General features: G+C 35.9%; 1 long non-coding RNA gene across 1 annotated transcript; it reads right to left on the reverse strand.

The window, feature by feature from the left end:
* Positions 1-1,954: 1,954 nt before the first annotated feature.
* LOC144578260 (uncharacterized) lies at positions 1,955-17,154 on the reverse strand. Its single transcript, XR_013523713.1, has 2 exons — positions 17,048-17,154; positions 1,955-2,745 (listed from the first exon to the last, which is right to left on the reverse strand). It is a non-coding gene; the product is annotated as an uncharacterized LOC144578260 (long non-coding RNA).
* Positions 17,155-18,202: the final 1,048 nt, after the last annotated feature.

Genomic DNA, 18,202 nt, shown 5'->3' on the forward strand with positions numbered 1-18,202 from the left:
ATTGCAGAGTAAGCGAAATCAACAAGCTTTCCTGCCTTCTCAACCTTATTTGTATATTGATAGCTTCTGTATTATTTAGGACCCAAAACACCTTCAAATGGAAAGTTTCTAAAATCCTATGCAAGGTTTCTTATTAAATATTACAATGTCAACTACATTAATGCACTCCTTGATTCCTTGAGGGCAAAGGGCACTTGGAATACAACATTTAAAGCTCTATGTGAATTCAGGAATCTATCAGTAAGTCCTGACTCAACTGAATTAGCTCATGTTTACCAGCAGGGCTCTTACATTAATAAAGGAGGTTTTATTTCCAAAACATTCCAGTATTTAAAAAAGTCTTAGAAAAACTACAACCCTGCCTAAACAGTGGTCAAGTAGAAATAATTCTATCACTGTAACTTCACACAAGAAAAGACCTTGAGAGAGGTCCAATTATAATTAACTATGGAGATTTGACTTAGAGTTGCTCTTGTCTTCAGAAAAAATGAAATAAACATTGTATTGTTTGGGAATATAAAAATGAGTGTTTTCTGGATATCGGATTAAGTAGTTGGCAGGAATTCTTGAGGCATGGAAGGTCAATATCCTAAAACATCCTAACCAATATAAACATCCTAACCAGTCAAACTATAGGCTATTAAAATACATCTGTGAAAGGATTATCTAAAATTGTATATTACATAGAATTAGATAAAATGGCCCATTCCAATCAGTCTGCATTTTGCAGTAACTTTTAAATAAAAATCTGCAATAGGATAGATTTTTGTTGTTTTTGTCTATTTTTACAAACAATTTAATTTTCCACATTAAACATACTTTTCATTGTTTGAAGTGCTTTATTGAAAGAGTTTAATAGAATACCTACTTTGAAATCTTGTTATTGTTCCTATGTTTTCTTTTGGCAGTAATGATGGATTGCATTTATCTATTTATGCTTTTTTTCTGGAGGCTTCTGGATCAATAGTATGATTTTTCTAGATGATTGGATAATCTCACTGGTGAAGCAATTTGTGTGATTATGAATCACATTCATACTGGGTATAACTTTCAGAACCAATTGGCCCAGAAAATATTTAGTAACTCATTGGAAGCCCCATGCATAAATCAGGAAATCTTAGAATTAAACCCAACTGATGGTTATACAAATTTTATTTTAGTAGCCTACATACTGAAAACTCACCACCCAGAAAGGGCATTCCATTTTTGAACAATTCTCCTTTTATGAAGTTCTATCTGTATTTGAGCCAAAATCTGATTTTTGTACCTTATTCATCATTTAATAAATCCTGACTGACTGCCTATTATACACCATAAATGCTGAAGATAAAACGATATGATACATTTCCTCTTGTCATGGATTTTGTTCTCAGTGGAAGGAAACTATTTCACTAATGACCTTCTACATGTACTTCCTTCAGATGTTTGGAGACAACAATCATTCCCTCAAAACTTTAAAACATTTCTTCACTAGGCTGCAAACCCGAAGTCCCGCTCATTTAAAATAAAGAATTTTTCAGATTCTTTACTGCATGTTACTTCCATAGTGGTTTGCCTATGTTCCTCTTCAGATAGTTGCTCCGCTAGTGCTAAACCCAGTGTTTTGGTGAGGTCTGTCCAGAGCACATTTACCCATTCAGTCACTTATCTGAAAAACTTATTGGCATCTGTTACAGGTCAGGCAAATGTGAATATGCCTGTGATTTCTGTCATTGAGAAGTTTATGTTCTAAAGGAAGTCCCAAAATGATTCAACAAGACAATTGCTTTTCTAAGTGTGGGCAACCTAGTCCTGGTAATTCTGCATGTGTTTGCAGATAAGGAAATGGATCTTAATGGGTTTGTGACTCAACTTTTTCTTATATGTTAGTTTAAGGAGTTGTGGCCCCAGGCATAGGCCCAAATACAACAAAATTCACTGAAATAAGCAAATAATCCACAACTTAGAAATAATATGAGTTGCAAAAAATCAGGTTTTAATAGATAAAGTGGAATGATTGCAATGTAAACCTCTTAAGGTTGTGGTAAGCTAAACTGATAAACTTATGATCAGTATTAGTTTGAAAATAGAAACGTCTATACAAATATTTATGGTAGAACCAAGTAGACTTTCATGTTGTCATTATTGTTAATAACACTTTGTTTTGTTTCTTCCTTCTCCTCTCAAGTAATGACAGCTTCTGAATCTGGAACACAGTCCTATCATTGATATCTCAGAATTAAATGTCCCTTCTCTGTCCTCTTGGTCTCTTTAAACTGGTCGAAGTTTCTTCCCTACCTTGTCTTCTGTGCTAAGCCTCTCTACTTTGAGAATAATTCATACTTATTCTACAAAAGAAAATTAGTAATCAGAGTAGTTTTAGTCATTTCCTCACCTATGCATCTACTCATTTTATTCATTAAATTTTAAAAAATGAATTTAGTACTTGGTCCATGTTTGGAATGCAGTTAATTTTTGTGACATGAGTGAATAAATGAATGAGGACCTAATCAATTAAGCTCATTTCTTTGTAGATTATAATATTCATTTGTTTAGTAGATAAGAACAAGAAAAGAGTTTTTTGTTTGTTTGTTTGTTTGTTTGTTTGTTTTTTGCAGCTGAAGGAAGCTGTAAGTCTGTGATAGAGAGGTGATGCTGGCAGTGTCAGGAACATCACAAAGGGTATCATCCAATGAGTGGCAGGCTGTTGTATCGCTGAGGTAATTCTGGCTTCTCCAGTGGCTAATAAGTGCCATGATGATATACCTGTAACAAAGCCAGGGCTCACAGTAAGTTATTTGATAAATTTTAATGTTCCTTTGAGTCTATCTCCTGATTATTTTGAAAATGCTTCATATGCCACATAATATGTATCAGTATTGATTGGTTTTTGTGTTTGTACCCTTGCCACCATGAGATCTGCTTTTAGCTCAGGCACCATTTGGGAATGGCTCTTGCCATAACAGATCCATGCTTCTCCAACTTCCCAGCATGTTGGAGAAAAATGTACAGGCACTCAGGTTGGCACGCAGTGTTTCCAACTTGATAGAATAGGCAGATGTCATTTCCAGGGTGATAAATTTGTAGGCAGCCAAGGTTTTGCAAGATGAAAAGAGATTATAGACATTAATTGCTAAATGTTATTGCATACATTTTGGGGAACTGTATAAACAGAGATTGAAAAGTAAGGATCCAGACATAGATAAAGTTTCATTCCTCAAAGGGAAGAGAACAACGTGAGAAAACAGAAGCCAGATGAGAAGGAATCTGGGTGGGACTAAGCAGAGGCTTACCTTCATTACTAGTTATCACTAGCACCTTAGTAAGAAGAAACTGGAAACTGTAGAATAATTTCATAAACCTGGTAGAAGCAGTTGCAAGGATATAATTGTATGCCATATTTGCTGTGGCATACTGAGTACTTTTCTAACCCTCCTCACAACCAGTTCAAGAAATTTAATTTTCTCTTAGAATATGTTGTTAGAAAGGGGAGGACTAAACACTGGGGTCTACTGGGGGGAAAAGGGGAGGGCCAGTGGGAGGGGGGGTGGTGAGGGATAGCCTGGGGAGAAATGCCAAATGTGGGTGAAGGGGAGAAGAAAAGCAAAGCACACTGCCATGTGTGTACCTACGCAACTGTCTTGCATGCTCTGCTCATGTACCCCAAAACTTAAAATCCAATAAAAAATTTAAAAAAAAAGTTTAAATAAGAAGAAATGATTGTTTTATCATTTATCATTACATTGAAGAACTGATAAATATAATCTGTACAATAATACATCAAGATCTGATGGCAAGAGGGTGCTTATATTTCATGGAAAATGTTTGATTACCCTTTCGACAGTGTGCCTGGAGACAAGCCCATATAGAACTGCCTCCTTTTCAACGTTCAGAATCTAAAGCTTCTGGGTCCATATCATCACCAAAATCCATGGTATAGAGGACGACTAACAAGCCATGATGCAAAGCCAAACAAAAGAAGCAGCAGGGCATTGGTGGAGGGTGACGGGGCAGCAAGGCCGAGGGTCTTTGGATGAGGAAGGTGAGAACTCAGGTCCCCTCATGATGCGTTAGCCTGATTGCAGAGTTGACCATTTGGTGCACTTGAAATATCCATGACTAATTTTTGTTGTTGTTGAAATAGTTTGCTAGGGTTGTCATAACAAAGTACTAAAGACTAGGTGGCTTAATCCACAAAATTTATCTTCTTACAGTTCTGAAGGTAGAAATGGTAGAAATCCAAAATCAAAGTGCTGGCAAAATCAAGGCATTGGTTTCTCCTAAGGTTTCTCTCTCTGATTTGCAGGTGGCTTCCCTCTTGATGCCTCTTCACATAGTTGACCCTTTGTGCACTCACACCCCTGGCATTTCTTCCTCTTCTCTGAAGTATTCTAGTCAGATTCGATTAGGACAACATTTTAACTTAATTATCTCTTTATAAACCTTATTTCCAAAGTGCAGTTATATTCTGAAGTAATAAGAGTTGGGACTTCAAATTATGAATTTGGCAGGGACACAATTCAGCATACAGCATTGCCCTGTATGGCATTCAAGAGACAAGTTGAATGCTCCAGAGAAGACATGACCAGATCCCAGAACACTCTCCAGGCATGGAGTATGTTTATATGGCTTAGAAACAGAACATTTATTATGCACCATGCCCAACTCTACTCCTGTCGGAGACATGTGGCTGGGGTTACAGGAGCACACACAGAATTGCCAGTCCTAAGTGTAGATTATAGCAAGTTCACCAATCTTCTGTTGTCTTCATGCAGTTCTGAATTCTACATCTCTTCAAATATTGTTACAGATATTTAGATTGGTTGACTCTATTTTTAATGTTTCATCAAAATGTCCACAGCCAAGAGGATGGTATTGAATGATGAGCAGGCCCTGCAGAGAACAATGTCTTCATAAGGTTTATTTCTCGAGTGGGCTGTGCAGTTACCTTTTTGATTGGGCATTGTGAAAGGCAAGACTCTATCTGGTTTTTAATTGCAGCACTCTATAATAAATGCTATTTGTGAACACAGAAGCAAATTAAAAGGCTAGTAGTCTACATGTCACTCATTTTTAAAACTCTTACTATTGTGAAAATCACATGAAGTAATGTAAGCAAAAGTGATTTACAAAACTGTTAAGTGACATACACATGTATATTATCACTTTGTAGTTATTTTGGCTCCAGTAGTTCCTCTAGTATTGAGATGAGTTATAAACCAATACTCTTATTGTTATCTGTAACCTCAGACTTAGAAGCCGTAATAGGACTAATAAGATATTTATCTTTTTATTTATTTATTTATTTATTTATTATTATTTTTTGAGACGGAGTTTCGCTGTTGTTACCCAGACTGGAGTGCAATGGCATGATCTGGGCTCACTGCAACCTCCGCCTTCTGGGTTCAAGCAATTCTCCTGCCTCAGCCTCCCGAGTAGCTGGGACTACAGGTGCGTACCACCATGCCCAGCTAATTTTTGTATTTTTAGTAGAGACAGGGTTTCACCTTGTTGACCAGGATGGTCTCGATCTCTTGACCTCATGATCCACCCACCTTGGCCTCCCAAAGTGCTGGAATTACAGGCATGAGCCACCGCGCCCAGCCTCTTTATCTTTTTACTTGAAAAATCCATACTATACATTTTATATGGGATGACAATAGAGTCCTGGAGAAACGTCACACCAGAAACCACCAAGTTATTACTTATGATTGCTTATGTTCTAGTCACACAAAAGAGGTACAGAAAATGAAAAATTTGTGTCAAAAGGAATAACATGCCTTGGGGAGTTATTTTATGAGGCTAAAAGCATGAATAATGCAACATGTCAGAAATGCAAAATAATTTGTAGTTAACAGGAGGATGTTTGCAAAAGAGCTCCAGTGACAGTGGGGCCTTGTTAGGAGGCTTTGTTGGGTGACAGAATTTCAAGAGAAAGAAAGAGGAGGTTCCACTGGCATTTTCTCAGGCTAAAACTCAGAGCTGGGCTGAAAGAAGATAAAAGAAGATAAAGAGGCTTTGTAAGCACAGGAGAGTAAGACAAGTGGGGACAGGAGTATTGGAAAGGCCAAAGCAGTGAATGAGCAATAGCCCCAGTGGCTCAGCAGGACTAGAATCCAAGAGCATTTGGAATTCTTTACCCTTTCATAATGTTTTTGTTTGCTAAAGGGGCTTTAAACCATATGTAGCAAAGTATTAATATGTATTTAATCGAGTTATTTTTGTACATGGATACTTGCATTAACAATAGTATATCCATACTTTTCTATATGTTTGTTTTATCAAGTAAAAATGAATTAAAAATTAAACAAAGTCTAAACCCACTTTTTCTGTTAAGAGCTTCCTCAACAAGCAGAATCTCATATCACTCACAACTAATATTTTCATTTAGTAGTTGAGTAATATTTTTTCATCTGGCATTAAGAGGTAAGGATGCTATTTTTAAGACAATACATTATTATGTGTTACTATTTTATAAAGGACAACTCATATGCCATGTAGAAAGCATGCAAGAGACTGGGGAACTTTGAAAGTGCTATAGTTTTCCTCTAAAACATTAAAATTGCACAAAACTTACATAAATGAATTACTTCCCTTACAGGGAGGTATGTTGTAGTCAAACAGTTTTGAAAGTAGGATCAGAAAATTGGGTTCTAGCTCAGTTCTGCTGGTAATAGTTTAACCATGGGCAAGCCAGGCCAGTTAACTTTCCTGGTTCTTCCCTACTTTATTTGTAAAATGTGGAAGATGGTCTTTCTAGCTCTGAGTCTTTTCAGTAGCTGGTAGAGTAGCAGAGTGTTAAGGAAGTAGGTTCAAAAGTCAGACTGGGGCATGTAAGAGCCTTTACAGTCCCTATCTTACAGGCTGTTTGTGAAAAATTTATAAAATAAAACAAACACAGCCCTTTAAACAGTGCCTCCCCAATATAACAAGGCTCAGCTCTTTGAATTGCTGTTTTAGAGTGTTGTGATTCAGTATACTCAGAACTATGCTAGGCTTGTGAAAGATTAGAACAGCAAATACGTTGTTTTTATCACTTGTATTTTTCCACTATTTTATTGCATCCCAGAATTAAAAAGAGATATAATAAGTATAGTACATACAATAATTGCTAATCCATATAGTCTCTAAGAAAAGTGGAGTGGTGAGTTTCATCCTCAGTCTACCTCAGTCTAGAAGAGGAGCTTATGGATGAGACGTGTCAGTGATGGGGCTTGGACTGTGTCTAAAAGGATTTAATGAATGAGATGGAAAACTAGCTAAGTCTTAGTGGCCATTCTTAGTCTCTTCTCAGTTGTTAGTGATAATTATTGGAATGGAATAACGAAGTCCGAAGTAATTTCCTCACTAACAAGGAGAGTTCTAGGTTACGGGAAGAATCTGCCTTAATTCTTTACATCCTGGGGCATGGATTGATGATTTATTTCGTAAGCAGGAAGTTTATGTACCAAAATTTGCATTCCTCTACTTAAAAGCATGAATTCCGTTTCTTTCTAAGCTCAAATACTGTTTTCAAACAAAGTGTTTGTAATCTTCTTTGCCAGGAATTGCTCTGCATCCTCGTCACTTTTCTGTTGCCCAGTGAGGTAATGCACTTGGTTTTGTGCATCTTAGATTGAACCAGGAGGAGAATTCAGCTCTCATCAACAAAAAGGAAGTCAGCCTTGAGCAGAGGCTTATGTCACTGTCTACAACTGTCAATGCCTTCCCCCTAGAGGAAAGGCAGCTTCTCTTAGAGAGCTAAACATTAAATTAGATCCTTCTAGCAATCAGGCTTTGGAAGAGTTTATTCAGAGTTTCTGGCTAACTGAGCAACGTGGTGAACTGCAGTGAGCAAAGTTTCCCAGGCAGGTGGATCTAGGTTGGCTCTGCCTCCTGCAAGCTACTGAGATTACTGTGGCAAATTTCTTACCTTCCCTGAGACTATTTGCTTTTTGCAACAATAGTTGCAACAAAAGTGAACGTACCTTATTAGGTTATTGCAAGGATTAACATGATAGTTCATGTATAGTACTTAGCAAACTAACCAATCAAGTAAGAGTTACTTATGTGTGTGTTGCCATAATTTGGTATATCTATATTAGTTCCCATCCCTTTGCTCTTTCTTCTCTTTCCAAAAAGCAAACCACAGTGTTTTAAAATAGTGATATTAATGTTTTATATTTATTCTCTAGAAAATATAAAGAGAAAATTCATTATAATCTCACGCATATTGAGATATACTGACTCTTCAAATTCAGTATAATCTCAAACAGTAGATATAAAACTCAAAATTCTATTTGGTGAAGAGAAAGAAGACTAGTATGCAGAGAATAGAATTGGTGCACAATGTTCTTTTATATCAACCTAGCTGTTTAGGTGGGTAATGGTTTTTGCTTCCCCAGTCCACACTGTTACTTACCCACGTTCATTAACATTGTGTTTCTGTGAACGTGGCCTTTGCTGATACCCATGAACGTGGCCTCCTAACATCTAAGGTTTTGTTGTGCTTCATTTTGCAGTTGTGCACATTTCTCTTGATGTAAAAGGATTTTGAAGGGAGATGGTTTTTAATGAGTTAAGTGATCTCAGAAATCTGACTGAGAATCCAAATTAGGGTGTTTTTCCTTTTGTTCCCATACTAATCATTTTATTCGCCTGAGCTGACTCTCTAATCACAAAACGTATCAAGTCTTTGAACCCCTTTCATTTCCTCTTTTATGTTGTCTTTCAGAAGGAAGCAGAAACAGAATACTAGTTTTAACGGAAAGGAGCCACTGACTTCTGCTTTTGGTCCTCTCCGTATTCTCAGTGTGACACTGGTCTCAGAAGAGATGGCTATAAAGCAGCTCCTCTGAGAGTGGTCCTGAACATCTGGTAACTTTTCCATTGCTGAGGCATTTCTGGAACTCAAGTATTTTCTTCTGTTACCCTTATGTGGCTCAACAAACCACGGAATAGTCAAACCCCTTCTGGAAATGACCATGATGAAACCATACATATATAGCTAAAGACAGCAAGGATATAATTGTATGCTCTATAATGTACTGATACCAGGTAAATGTTATGAGAATAGATTCCGTAAGTGATTCTCATTTTACCAATGTTTTCTTTTCTGTATATCTAGCCACCTTAATCATAGTAATAATAAAAGTTTGTTAAACATTAACTATATGGCAGGCATTTCTGCTGTCTTAACGTTCATAGTGCCTACCTAAGAGGTGTAGGTGCTATAATCATATCTGCTTTACTTGTGAGGCTGAAATGCAGAGAGGTGAGGTGAAAACCCTTGTGAAGTCACACAGCTTGTAAGGTGAAGTGGTAGGTCCTGGAATCAAACTTGAGTCTTTGGACTGTAACTCCCGCAGAATCGGGTTTGGATAGTGTGCTTGCAAAAGGCTGCAATTTGTCCAAAGCTGCTGCTGTTTCCAAATGCCATTTAGTTTGTGTAAACAAGATAGTTTTGAAAAGGGAGCTCCCCACTGAGATACAGGCTTTTTTAAGAACAGCCTTGCCTTAGTTTCAGTTACTTTAGTGTTTCTCACACGCAGTGAGGCTCCTAAATCTCTCTCTCAACCTCAGACGTCTGTAGGGATTATTAGAAAAGGCATATAGGATATTAGGCTACTATGTGAGGACCTATTTTAATAAGATTATTTTCTAAATTTATTATAAATTTCCTGGCGTGTACTAGATATGTTTTCTATTTTAATGCCCAGCTGTTTTTTTCAAGAATTCATTCTTTTAGGAAGAACAATAGCAAGGTGCAACCGAGAATACATATTTTCACTTTTTCAATGTGTATACTTCATCATGTATATAAAAAGATAAACAACATGTTTTGTTTTGGTGCTAAAAAAGAATGACAAGAAGAACCTTAAATCACAGAAATATGCTATGTGTAAGCAAGTCACATTAGAGAAATGAAAAAGGAGAGTGTGAATCAGAAATACTTAGAGGAAACTCATTTTTCACCCTTCCTTGGTAATAGGCAGTAAATGAAAGGACCTTTCTAGATACAGCTCAGAAGGAAATGAAAAGGATTTTTTTAGGTAGAGCTCAGAAGGAAACAAGAATGATATCATTCATTCCATAAGGAGAAATCTAGTTAATGGTAATGAGAAAGTGACCCTTCATCATTGAGAACATTTTCTCCTTTTCTTGTGACACAATGCAAGATACTCTGTGGATTTTTTTTTTCAGAAATGTGAATTAATTATTACAAATGTCCCTTTCTTCAGATCCTGCATGGGAACTATACTATGCTGGGGCATGAAAGGTTCTACTGGGCTACCATTTCTTTCAATGAAATTAATGATCATTTATCTTTACAACAGCTTGATTAACAGAGCACCTGGAAAGTCCCTATTTCCTGGTTTCTGTGATTCAGTAGACTAATAGGTATTTTCAAATCATAAAGCATCCATGCTTGATGTTTCATCTAAGACCTTAGAATGCACCTTAAACAAACTGTAACTGCTGTCATATATGGAGACCTGCATCTATCACTGTATCTTTGAAAACAAATATCATAAATGGTTACAACCAAGGGTAAAAACCCACGTATGTGGGATGTGGCATTAGGGACAAGGAATGGAGTGATAAGCAGGAGCAAAATCACAGAGACTCTTATATTTTATACTAAGGAGTTTTAGCTTCAACAATGAGGTGTAGGACGCCACTGGGATGTTTTAGAAAAGGCAGTATTATGATCAGACTTTCATGTCATTCTGAAAATGTTACTGTAAATGACTAAGGAAATCCTATTTATATTATGTATTATATTAGCTGACAGCATTTGATTTAAAGCTGGAATAGTGGAAGGAGGTTTTATTTAACCCTTTTTAAAAAATGTATATCTTCTGATATTCATATCTAAAAGAAAAAAAAACCAATTGAGTTACAACTCAAAAGTGATAGTAAGAGACTATATTCTACAAATGACACAGCTAAAAGAAACACTAATGTTCTTCAGAGTTCCAGAGTCCTCTAGGGTGTGTATTTTTGGCATCTGGCATGTAGCAGCAAAGCTTGGAGGCAGGTCCTGAGTGCCCTCTATGATGTAAAGCATACTAATGTAGAAAGAATGCAAAACGTTATTTATATAGAAAGCAGAACTGAATACTAAATATTGGAAATGCTGATTATAGATTTAAAAAATTATTATTATTACAATTCATAGTTACCATTATGTTAACTTTTAAGTGATAAAAGGAGTGCCAAAAAGGATATGTGGTAAACTTAGGAAGTATTCAACAAAGATAAATATACATATAAATTTTCACCTAAAATTATGTAAGGATTGGGTCATAAGCATTGAGCTGTTCCCATAACACTGGTCAAATACTTTAACTCTGGGTATATTAAATTGCCTTCTCTAAGAAACAGAGAATGAAACTGCAAAATATTCTTTCATGCTGTGATGAACATGACAATAATAACAACAATGACAATGACGGTGATAATGGTGGTAATGATTTAGTTTTCCTCATTGGTAATTGTCTTTTTTGCTATTGACAAATCCTAAGCAATAAAGTGTAGGAGGAGCTAAATATAGGAAGTTTGATTCCAGTCTGCTATTTATTTAAGGAGCGAAGTAAAATCATTCGATTTTTTCATTTAACTTTACTAATTAGGAAACAAGTTCAGACGAGGTGAAATGCCACTCAATTGGACACAGTTTCAAAGCATCTTGCTTCATACACTTCATAAGTCACTATATATTTCTCATAAATTGAATGTTTCTTAAAATATCTGGCCTTTGGGGCTCAGTCCCTAAATCAGTAAGGACAGTATGGGGGACTAAGACAGAAGTGGTCCAATAACACCAAAATTCATTCCCAGGTTGATGGCTTCTTTGGCCCTGCTTGGTGGCTATATAGGAATAAACTGAGGTAGGAAGACATCACTTGTCTTCAGAAGGGCAGGGATAGTTTGTACCAATCAATTCTTGTTTCTCCTCTGCCACCAGAGGGATGAAAAGGTCCTAGCCTAAAACACCTAGAACCTAGCTCTGTGCCACGTGTCTTTGTGTGTTTCTTTACTTGAACAGAATCTGGCTAGGTATGATTGAATCTAATCAAATGCCATGTAAGTTTATCATTCGATCTCTCCATGGTACCAGTGTCCTGTGAACATATTCTAGGCATAGATTTTGTAACATGGGTGTAAAAAATCGGAAACAGAACTATCTATTTTTCCCCTTGGAAATATTTATTTTTTTAGTCTGCTCATTTTCAGTCCCAAATGGAGCTTTCCTTTGGTTTAGAGTGGTCTCTTTGCCTGACTAAGAAAAAAAAGAATACCAAGGTAATTGAAAAGTATGAGTTATAATATAAACATTGTATATATTGTTAGGAAGTGTCTAGAATTCTGCTGAAAATGACTTAAAGCAAAATTGTGTGGCCATCCATGGTATCCATCTGAGAGCAATTCTTGTAGAAAATGCCCCTCATTGAGTATGGCCAATATTGTAAGTTGCAAAATACAAGTATTATGCATATTGTGAGTATGAAAACTTAATATATTTGCTTAGGAACTTAGTTCACAAAATGCACAAATGGTGTGTATAGAATCAGCTTGTTCAGATGAGACCAGGAAAGCTGAATCAGCTTCATTCTAAACCATCAACATCTATGACCTTGGAACAAATCAATAGAATCTATTCAACTTGTCTTTGGGAAATATAGTTAATTTAACTTCTAACTCAAGTGAATTAATATCTATTGATTCCTCACAATGTGCCTGAGATACAATGAGTGGTTAGCTTTCTTGTCTTTCAGTAGCCCACTGGCTAGTTTGTACATATTGAACAATAATCCAAAGTTGGGCTATGACCATTGCACAGAGCATTAAAAGGAAATAGATGATGATTGAAGGGTAAAGGAAGCTGGGGAAGAAGACGGCTTCACAAAGGAAGTAAAATTTAAGTTAGATAATTAAGGAATAATGCCCTTTTCTTTTCTTCTTAAAAATTGCTCAAGAGTCTTGTAAAATCATGTATCTTTTCTGATCAAATACTTCAATTTTCTAGCATTTAAACTAAGTCTATTGGTAGAGATTAATGTGATAAATTGACATTTTAAATGTAACCATCCTGTCTTGCATATATTTGTAAACACTAGAGTTAGAAGTAGACTTTCTCATTTGTCAAATGGAGAACTGGAATAAAAAATGTAATTAGATGGAAAATTAGTAGAAAATTGGCATTTGTTTCTTTCAGTTTCTAGAAAAATCTCACTATTTTTCCTGGAAATTTTTGTTTTAAAATCAAAGCAAATTAACTAAAACCCAAAAAAACTAACATCTTATAGATTCCTTAAAGGATTATAAATTGTATTTGGGAGGATCATTAGATTGATTCTGTTTGGCATCATATTACAGAATAGGACCAATGATTTGCTGCCTGGGTTTTGGCTCGATAAACACAAACTTCTAAAAATAAGAGTGACTCAAAATTCAAATAGAATGACTTGGGAAGTGATGAACTATTAGTTTTCATAAGAAGGATGGTCACCACCGTTCCAAGTTAGGCTCAAAGTTGTTATAGTCAAAGTGAAATTTCCTCAAGAAGTATTTTGGATTGACTCAAATGGTCAAAGGAAGAGGCAAGAGAAGCACTGTTGAGGAGGAGTGAGATGACTTGGGATCAAACCTTAAAAATAAAATGAGAAACTAGGAGGGAAAAAGAACAGCAAATACGAATTCTCCCTTTCTGAACCATTTGGGAATGTTCTTTGTACTCATGATATATAACTAACACAGGTTGAAAAGAAAACTGATGAATCTTCTTTTCTTTTCATTATGAATTAAGAACCATCTGTACAGCCAAAAGGCTTGAACAGTACAAAATGTTCTATTATGGACTAGATGAAATGAGATATATAAAGAGTTAGGTGTGTAAGCAGAGTTCTTTGTCAAATAAATATAAAGATACATTTTAAATGTGCATTTTAAAACATTAAGGCTAAGTATGGATTAACCTCTTCAGTACTTTAATTATAATTTTGCTTGACATCCCAAGACTAACTGCAACTCAACACAGAAAAAAGCAGAGAAGCTGAACTTTAATTCCAGCCAGATAATTCTGAATATCATTTTTCAAGCCAAGGAAAATGCAATGCTGAGTTGGATTTTTCTACTAATAGGAATTGATTTGATATTAACTGAAATTGGATGACTCCTAAGTTTCATTCTATCAACCAAAAGAAAAAATACGACTATAATTTCTAATATACTTTCCCAGTCAAGAGCCCTTGTAACATTGGGAATGTTATTTTCTGGCATGTCTGGTGACCCTAGGAATTAGACTCCCTATATTTCATCATAGGACTTTGATAGCATTTGTTTGGCTATAATCTCTCTCTCTCTCTCTTTCTCTCAGTTTCAGTAACAATAGAATTGGTAGCAGAAGTATAAGAGGCTTTATGTGCATGGACATATTTCAGTTCTAAATACATGGTTGTTAGGGATACCTGAAGTTCCTGGTACGTTTGCCAAAATGACTCTCTTCTGCCCCTCACACTATTAACCTTTGTCCTTACACCATATTTACTTGGCAGGGGCCATCAGCACAATTTTCGTAAGATTTCACTCTTTCTACTTAACAATCTCCTTTCAGAGAGAAATATATCTTCGTTTTGACATGACTCCAGGTGGTAATCATTTTCATACTTGTATCTTCACTACTAAGAATCCTAATTGGCTTTAGAATGGAGTTGTCTTCTATTTTCTTGCTTAATGTGTTGCCTACAGACAGCTGTTCCTCAATGAATATGTTGATTGTCAGGAGATATGATGTAAGTTTGGTAGAAATTTGGCAAAAGAATTGTTTTTTTCAAACTGATCTCATTTATCTTTCTTTTCTATTTTTTGTGTCAATCACTACATAGGTCAGAGATATCATTGACATATTTTGATTTTAATAAACTGTCATATGATACACTTGAATAAAAATCAGAGAAACCTAAGCTCAGTGATCGTATGGTTAAGTAGATTGACAGCTGGTTGAACAATTAGACTCTCAGTCTCTTGATCACTGGCTCAAAGGAGGGGTCTTTTTGTGAGGAGAATTCAGGAATGCCATTCTGAAACTTGTCTGAGTTACATAAGTCAGAACAGCATTCTAGAGGCTTGTGTCATCATTAAAAAGCGCACAAAAATATATTATTAAAATAGAAAAATTAAATAATCTTTTCAAACAGACTTGTATATCTTCATTACCTTATGTGAAATAAAAGGAATCATTCTATAAGATACTTTCTTAAAAAGTCAGTGTGAAACTTCTCACTCTTGTGTCACATGTTGACCAGTCTATTTCACAGATACTACTGAGAAAATAATTGAAGAGATGACTGCAGCAGTGAAATTTTAAACTCAGTGTTTATTAATTTGGGACATTATAATATTCTAAATGGTAACCTAGGCTCAACTCACAGATCTCGTTATATAGTGAAGTGGCTACTGAAAGAGGGATCCAATCAGAAAAAACTAATTTACGTTTTTCTTTGAATATGGCCCTTTCCTTTCATTGTCTTATTCTTATTAGTCAATTGTCTTGACTTAGACAAGTCAAACTATGCTATGGAAAAATGAAGCTATATGAATCCTGATGAGGAAAGTAATTATCTCTGGGAAAGGTGATAGTAGGAAAGGCAGAAGAGATGGTGCTATGCAATGCTGAGAATGTCCTGAACTTTGGTTTGAGTAAAGGAGTTTATATATATAAGAAAACATAATTGAGTAGTTTATTTGTGCACTTTATTGCATTTGTCATTTTTAAATGGAAGAATTGTGTAATGAAAGGCATTAGGCAGAAATAAGCACATAAGCAGACATTAGATACACTTGATTATAATAGATGGAGTTAAATGGAAGGGAAGAGGAAGAGTTGAGACTGTTGTCTTTTCCTAAGTTCTTAAAGCCTTAAATGCCACGACGAAAAAACAAAACTTTGTTCCTTAGGTCTGGGGCAACTGTTGGGGATTCTACTGGTTTTTTGTTTGGTTTTATTCTGTTGTTTTAATTCTGAGACAGAGTCTCACTGTGTTGCCCAGGCTGGAGTGCAGTGGCACAATCTTGGCCTCTGCCTCCCTGGTTCAAACAATTCTACTGCCTCAGCATTTCAAGTAGCTGAGATTACAGGCACATACCACCACACTTGGCCAATTTTTACATTTTTAGCAGAGATGGGGTTTCACCACATTAGTCAGGTTGGTCTCAAACTCCTGACCTCTAGTGATCCACCCGCCTTGGCCTCTCAAAGTTCTGGGATTACAGGGGTGATCCAGGGGATCTACTCTTTGAGCACTTAATCTTGAACTTCACTGGAGTAAACTAATGACTATGGGAGCTGGTTGGGGATCCTCTGGAAAGCATACTATGACTCCCGCAGAAGAACACACATTAACAGGTCATCATTTCTGGGTGGAAGGTCAGAATCATTCACCTTCATTCCATTCTAGACAAAAGTGGAACAAAAAGTATGCTTTAAGAGGCTTAATGATCTTTGCTTGGAAAATGAACTGTCGAAGAATCAGAGGCCTGGAGAACAGGAAGGACAATATGAAGAGGTGACTTCTGAGAAAGTTCTCTGTAATATGGCAGAGTAAATCCAGGGGCATCTGCAAGAATGGCCTTTCTGCATAGGATGGCTTCCTCACATCCTCCTCTATGAGCCCATGTTTCTCTAGGACAGGACTAGCACATAGTAGGTATTTAATAAAAGTTTTTTGAATGAAGAATGGATTATCCCCTTCAAAATAATAACATTTTTCAAAATAATTATTTTTGTTTTTTACAGGACAGATTGATAAAAAATTGTGATCACTCTTAGTTAATATACTGTATTTCTTTCTTCAGTTAAATATGCCTTCCACGATAGATGTAACGATTTATTAGTGAGTGTGTATGAATATGTGTATATAAGAACTACTTTGTTAAATGTATACATAGCCATAAGCTGCATTCCAAGTGCTAAAATGCTAAAAATGGAAAAATAATGCTTATAAGATGAGGAAATAAACAAGCATAAGTCCCCTTCTCCCATCTTTTCCTGAAGATTTACATAAAACATTTATGACACACTCACCTTTCTATAGCTCACATTTCCAACAGCTTCCGGAACCAGCTGTTATTCCTGCAAACTCTATGGGCACATCCAGTAGATCAAAATCTGCACACTTGCTCTCACAATTTACAGAAAATAGAATGCAGTCCCAGATCTTACACCTTAAAAAAAACAACTAAAATTGGGAAAGAAAGAAAAGCTTGGAAGTCCCCTCCTCTAAGATTTCATTCTTGGCAGGATAATTTCATGATTATTTTCATTTGCTTGAATGTTGTGTTTTGCTGCACATGCACTTCCAGTAAAACCTCTCAAAATATAAACAGTCAGTGTTGACTGTTGACTTCACCTTACTTGTCCTTATACAGAGTTCTCACTGTGATTTTATCCTTCTCTGTTTACACTGGAGGCTTGTCTATTGTTTATTCACCTAGTTTATTAAGGACCATAGGTGTTTTTTTTGAGCATTAATAATTATATTTACTACTACTAATATAATTATTTAATTGTCTTAGTATTTGTGCTGCTATAACAGAATATATGAAACTGGATAATTTATAAGGAACAGAAATTTACTTCTCACAAGCTGGAAATTTCAAGATCAAGATGCTGGCATCTGGTGAGGTCTCCTTGCTGTATACTCATATAACAGAAAGCGGAAGGGGAAAAAGGGACAAACTCTGTGTCCTCACATGGCAGAAGAGGAGAAGAGAGTGAACCTACCCCCTAAGGTTTTTTTTAACTTTTTATAGCAGCATTAATCCATTAATGAGAGCTCCACCTACACACACCTTGCCAAAGGCCCCATTGCATTAGGGATTAGGTTTTCAACCTGTAAATTCTGGAGGACACAGTCATACCATGAAAATAATTTATATATATATATATATATATATATAAGCAGTTTTATAATTTTTAAAGAATCTTCAAACATTATTATTTAATGTGGGCAGGACAGCTCTTATTAAATTTATTTTAAAGGTGATTAAATTGAGGCATACACGGAATAAACACGTTCCCAAGGTCACACAGCTACTGAATGCCAGCTGAGGAACTAGAATTGAGGTATAGAAAAACTTTGACAAGTGCTTGGGCAAATCTTCCTACTGCTTCTTATAGTTTTATCTATTCCTTTCTTTTTTTTTTTCCCAAATAATCAACATGGTAATTTTCACTAGG

The sequence above is a fragment of the Callithrix jacchus genome, chromosome 11, assembly GCF_049354715.1.
Source record: "Callithrix jacchus isolate 240 chromosome 11, calJac240_pri, whole genome shotgun sequence".
Lineage (NCBI taxonomy): Eukaryota > Metazoa > Chordata > Mammalia > Primates > Cebidae > Callithrix > Callithrix jacchus.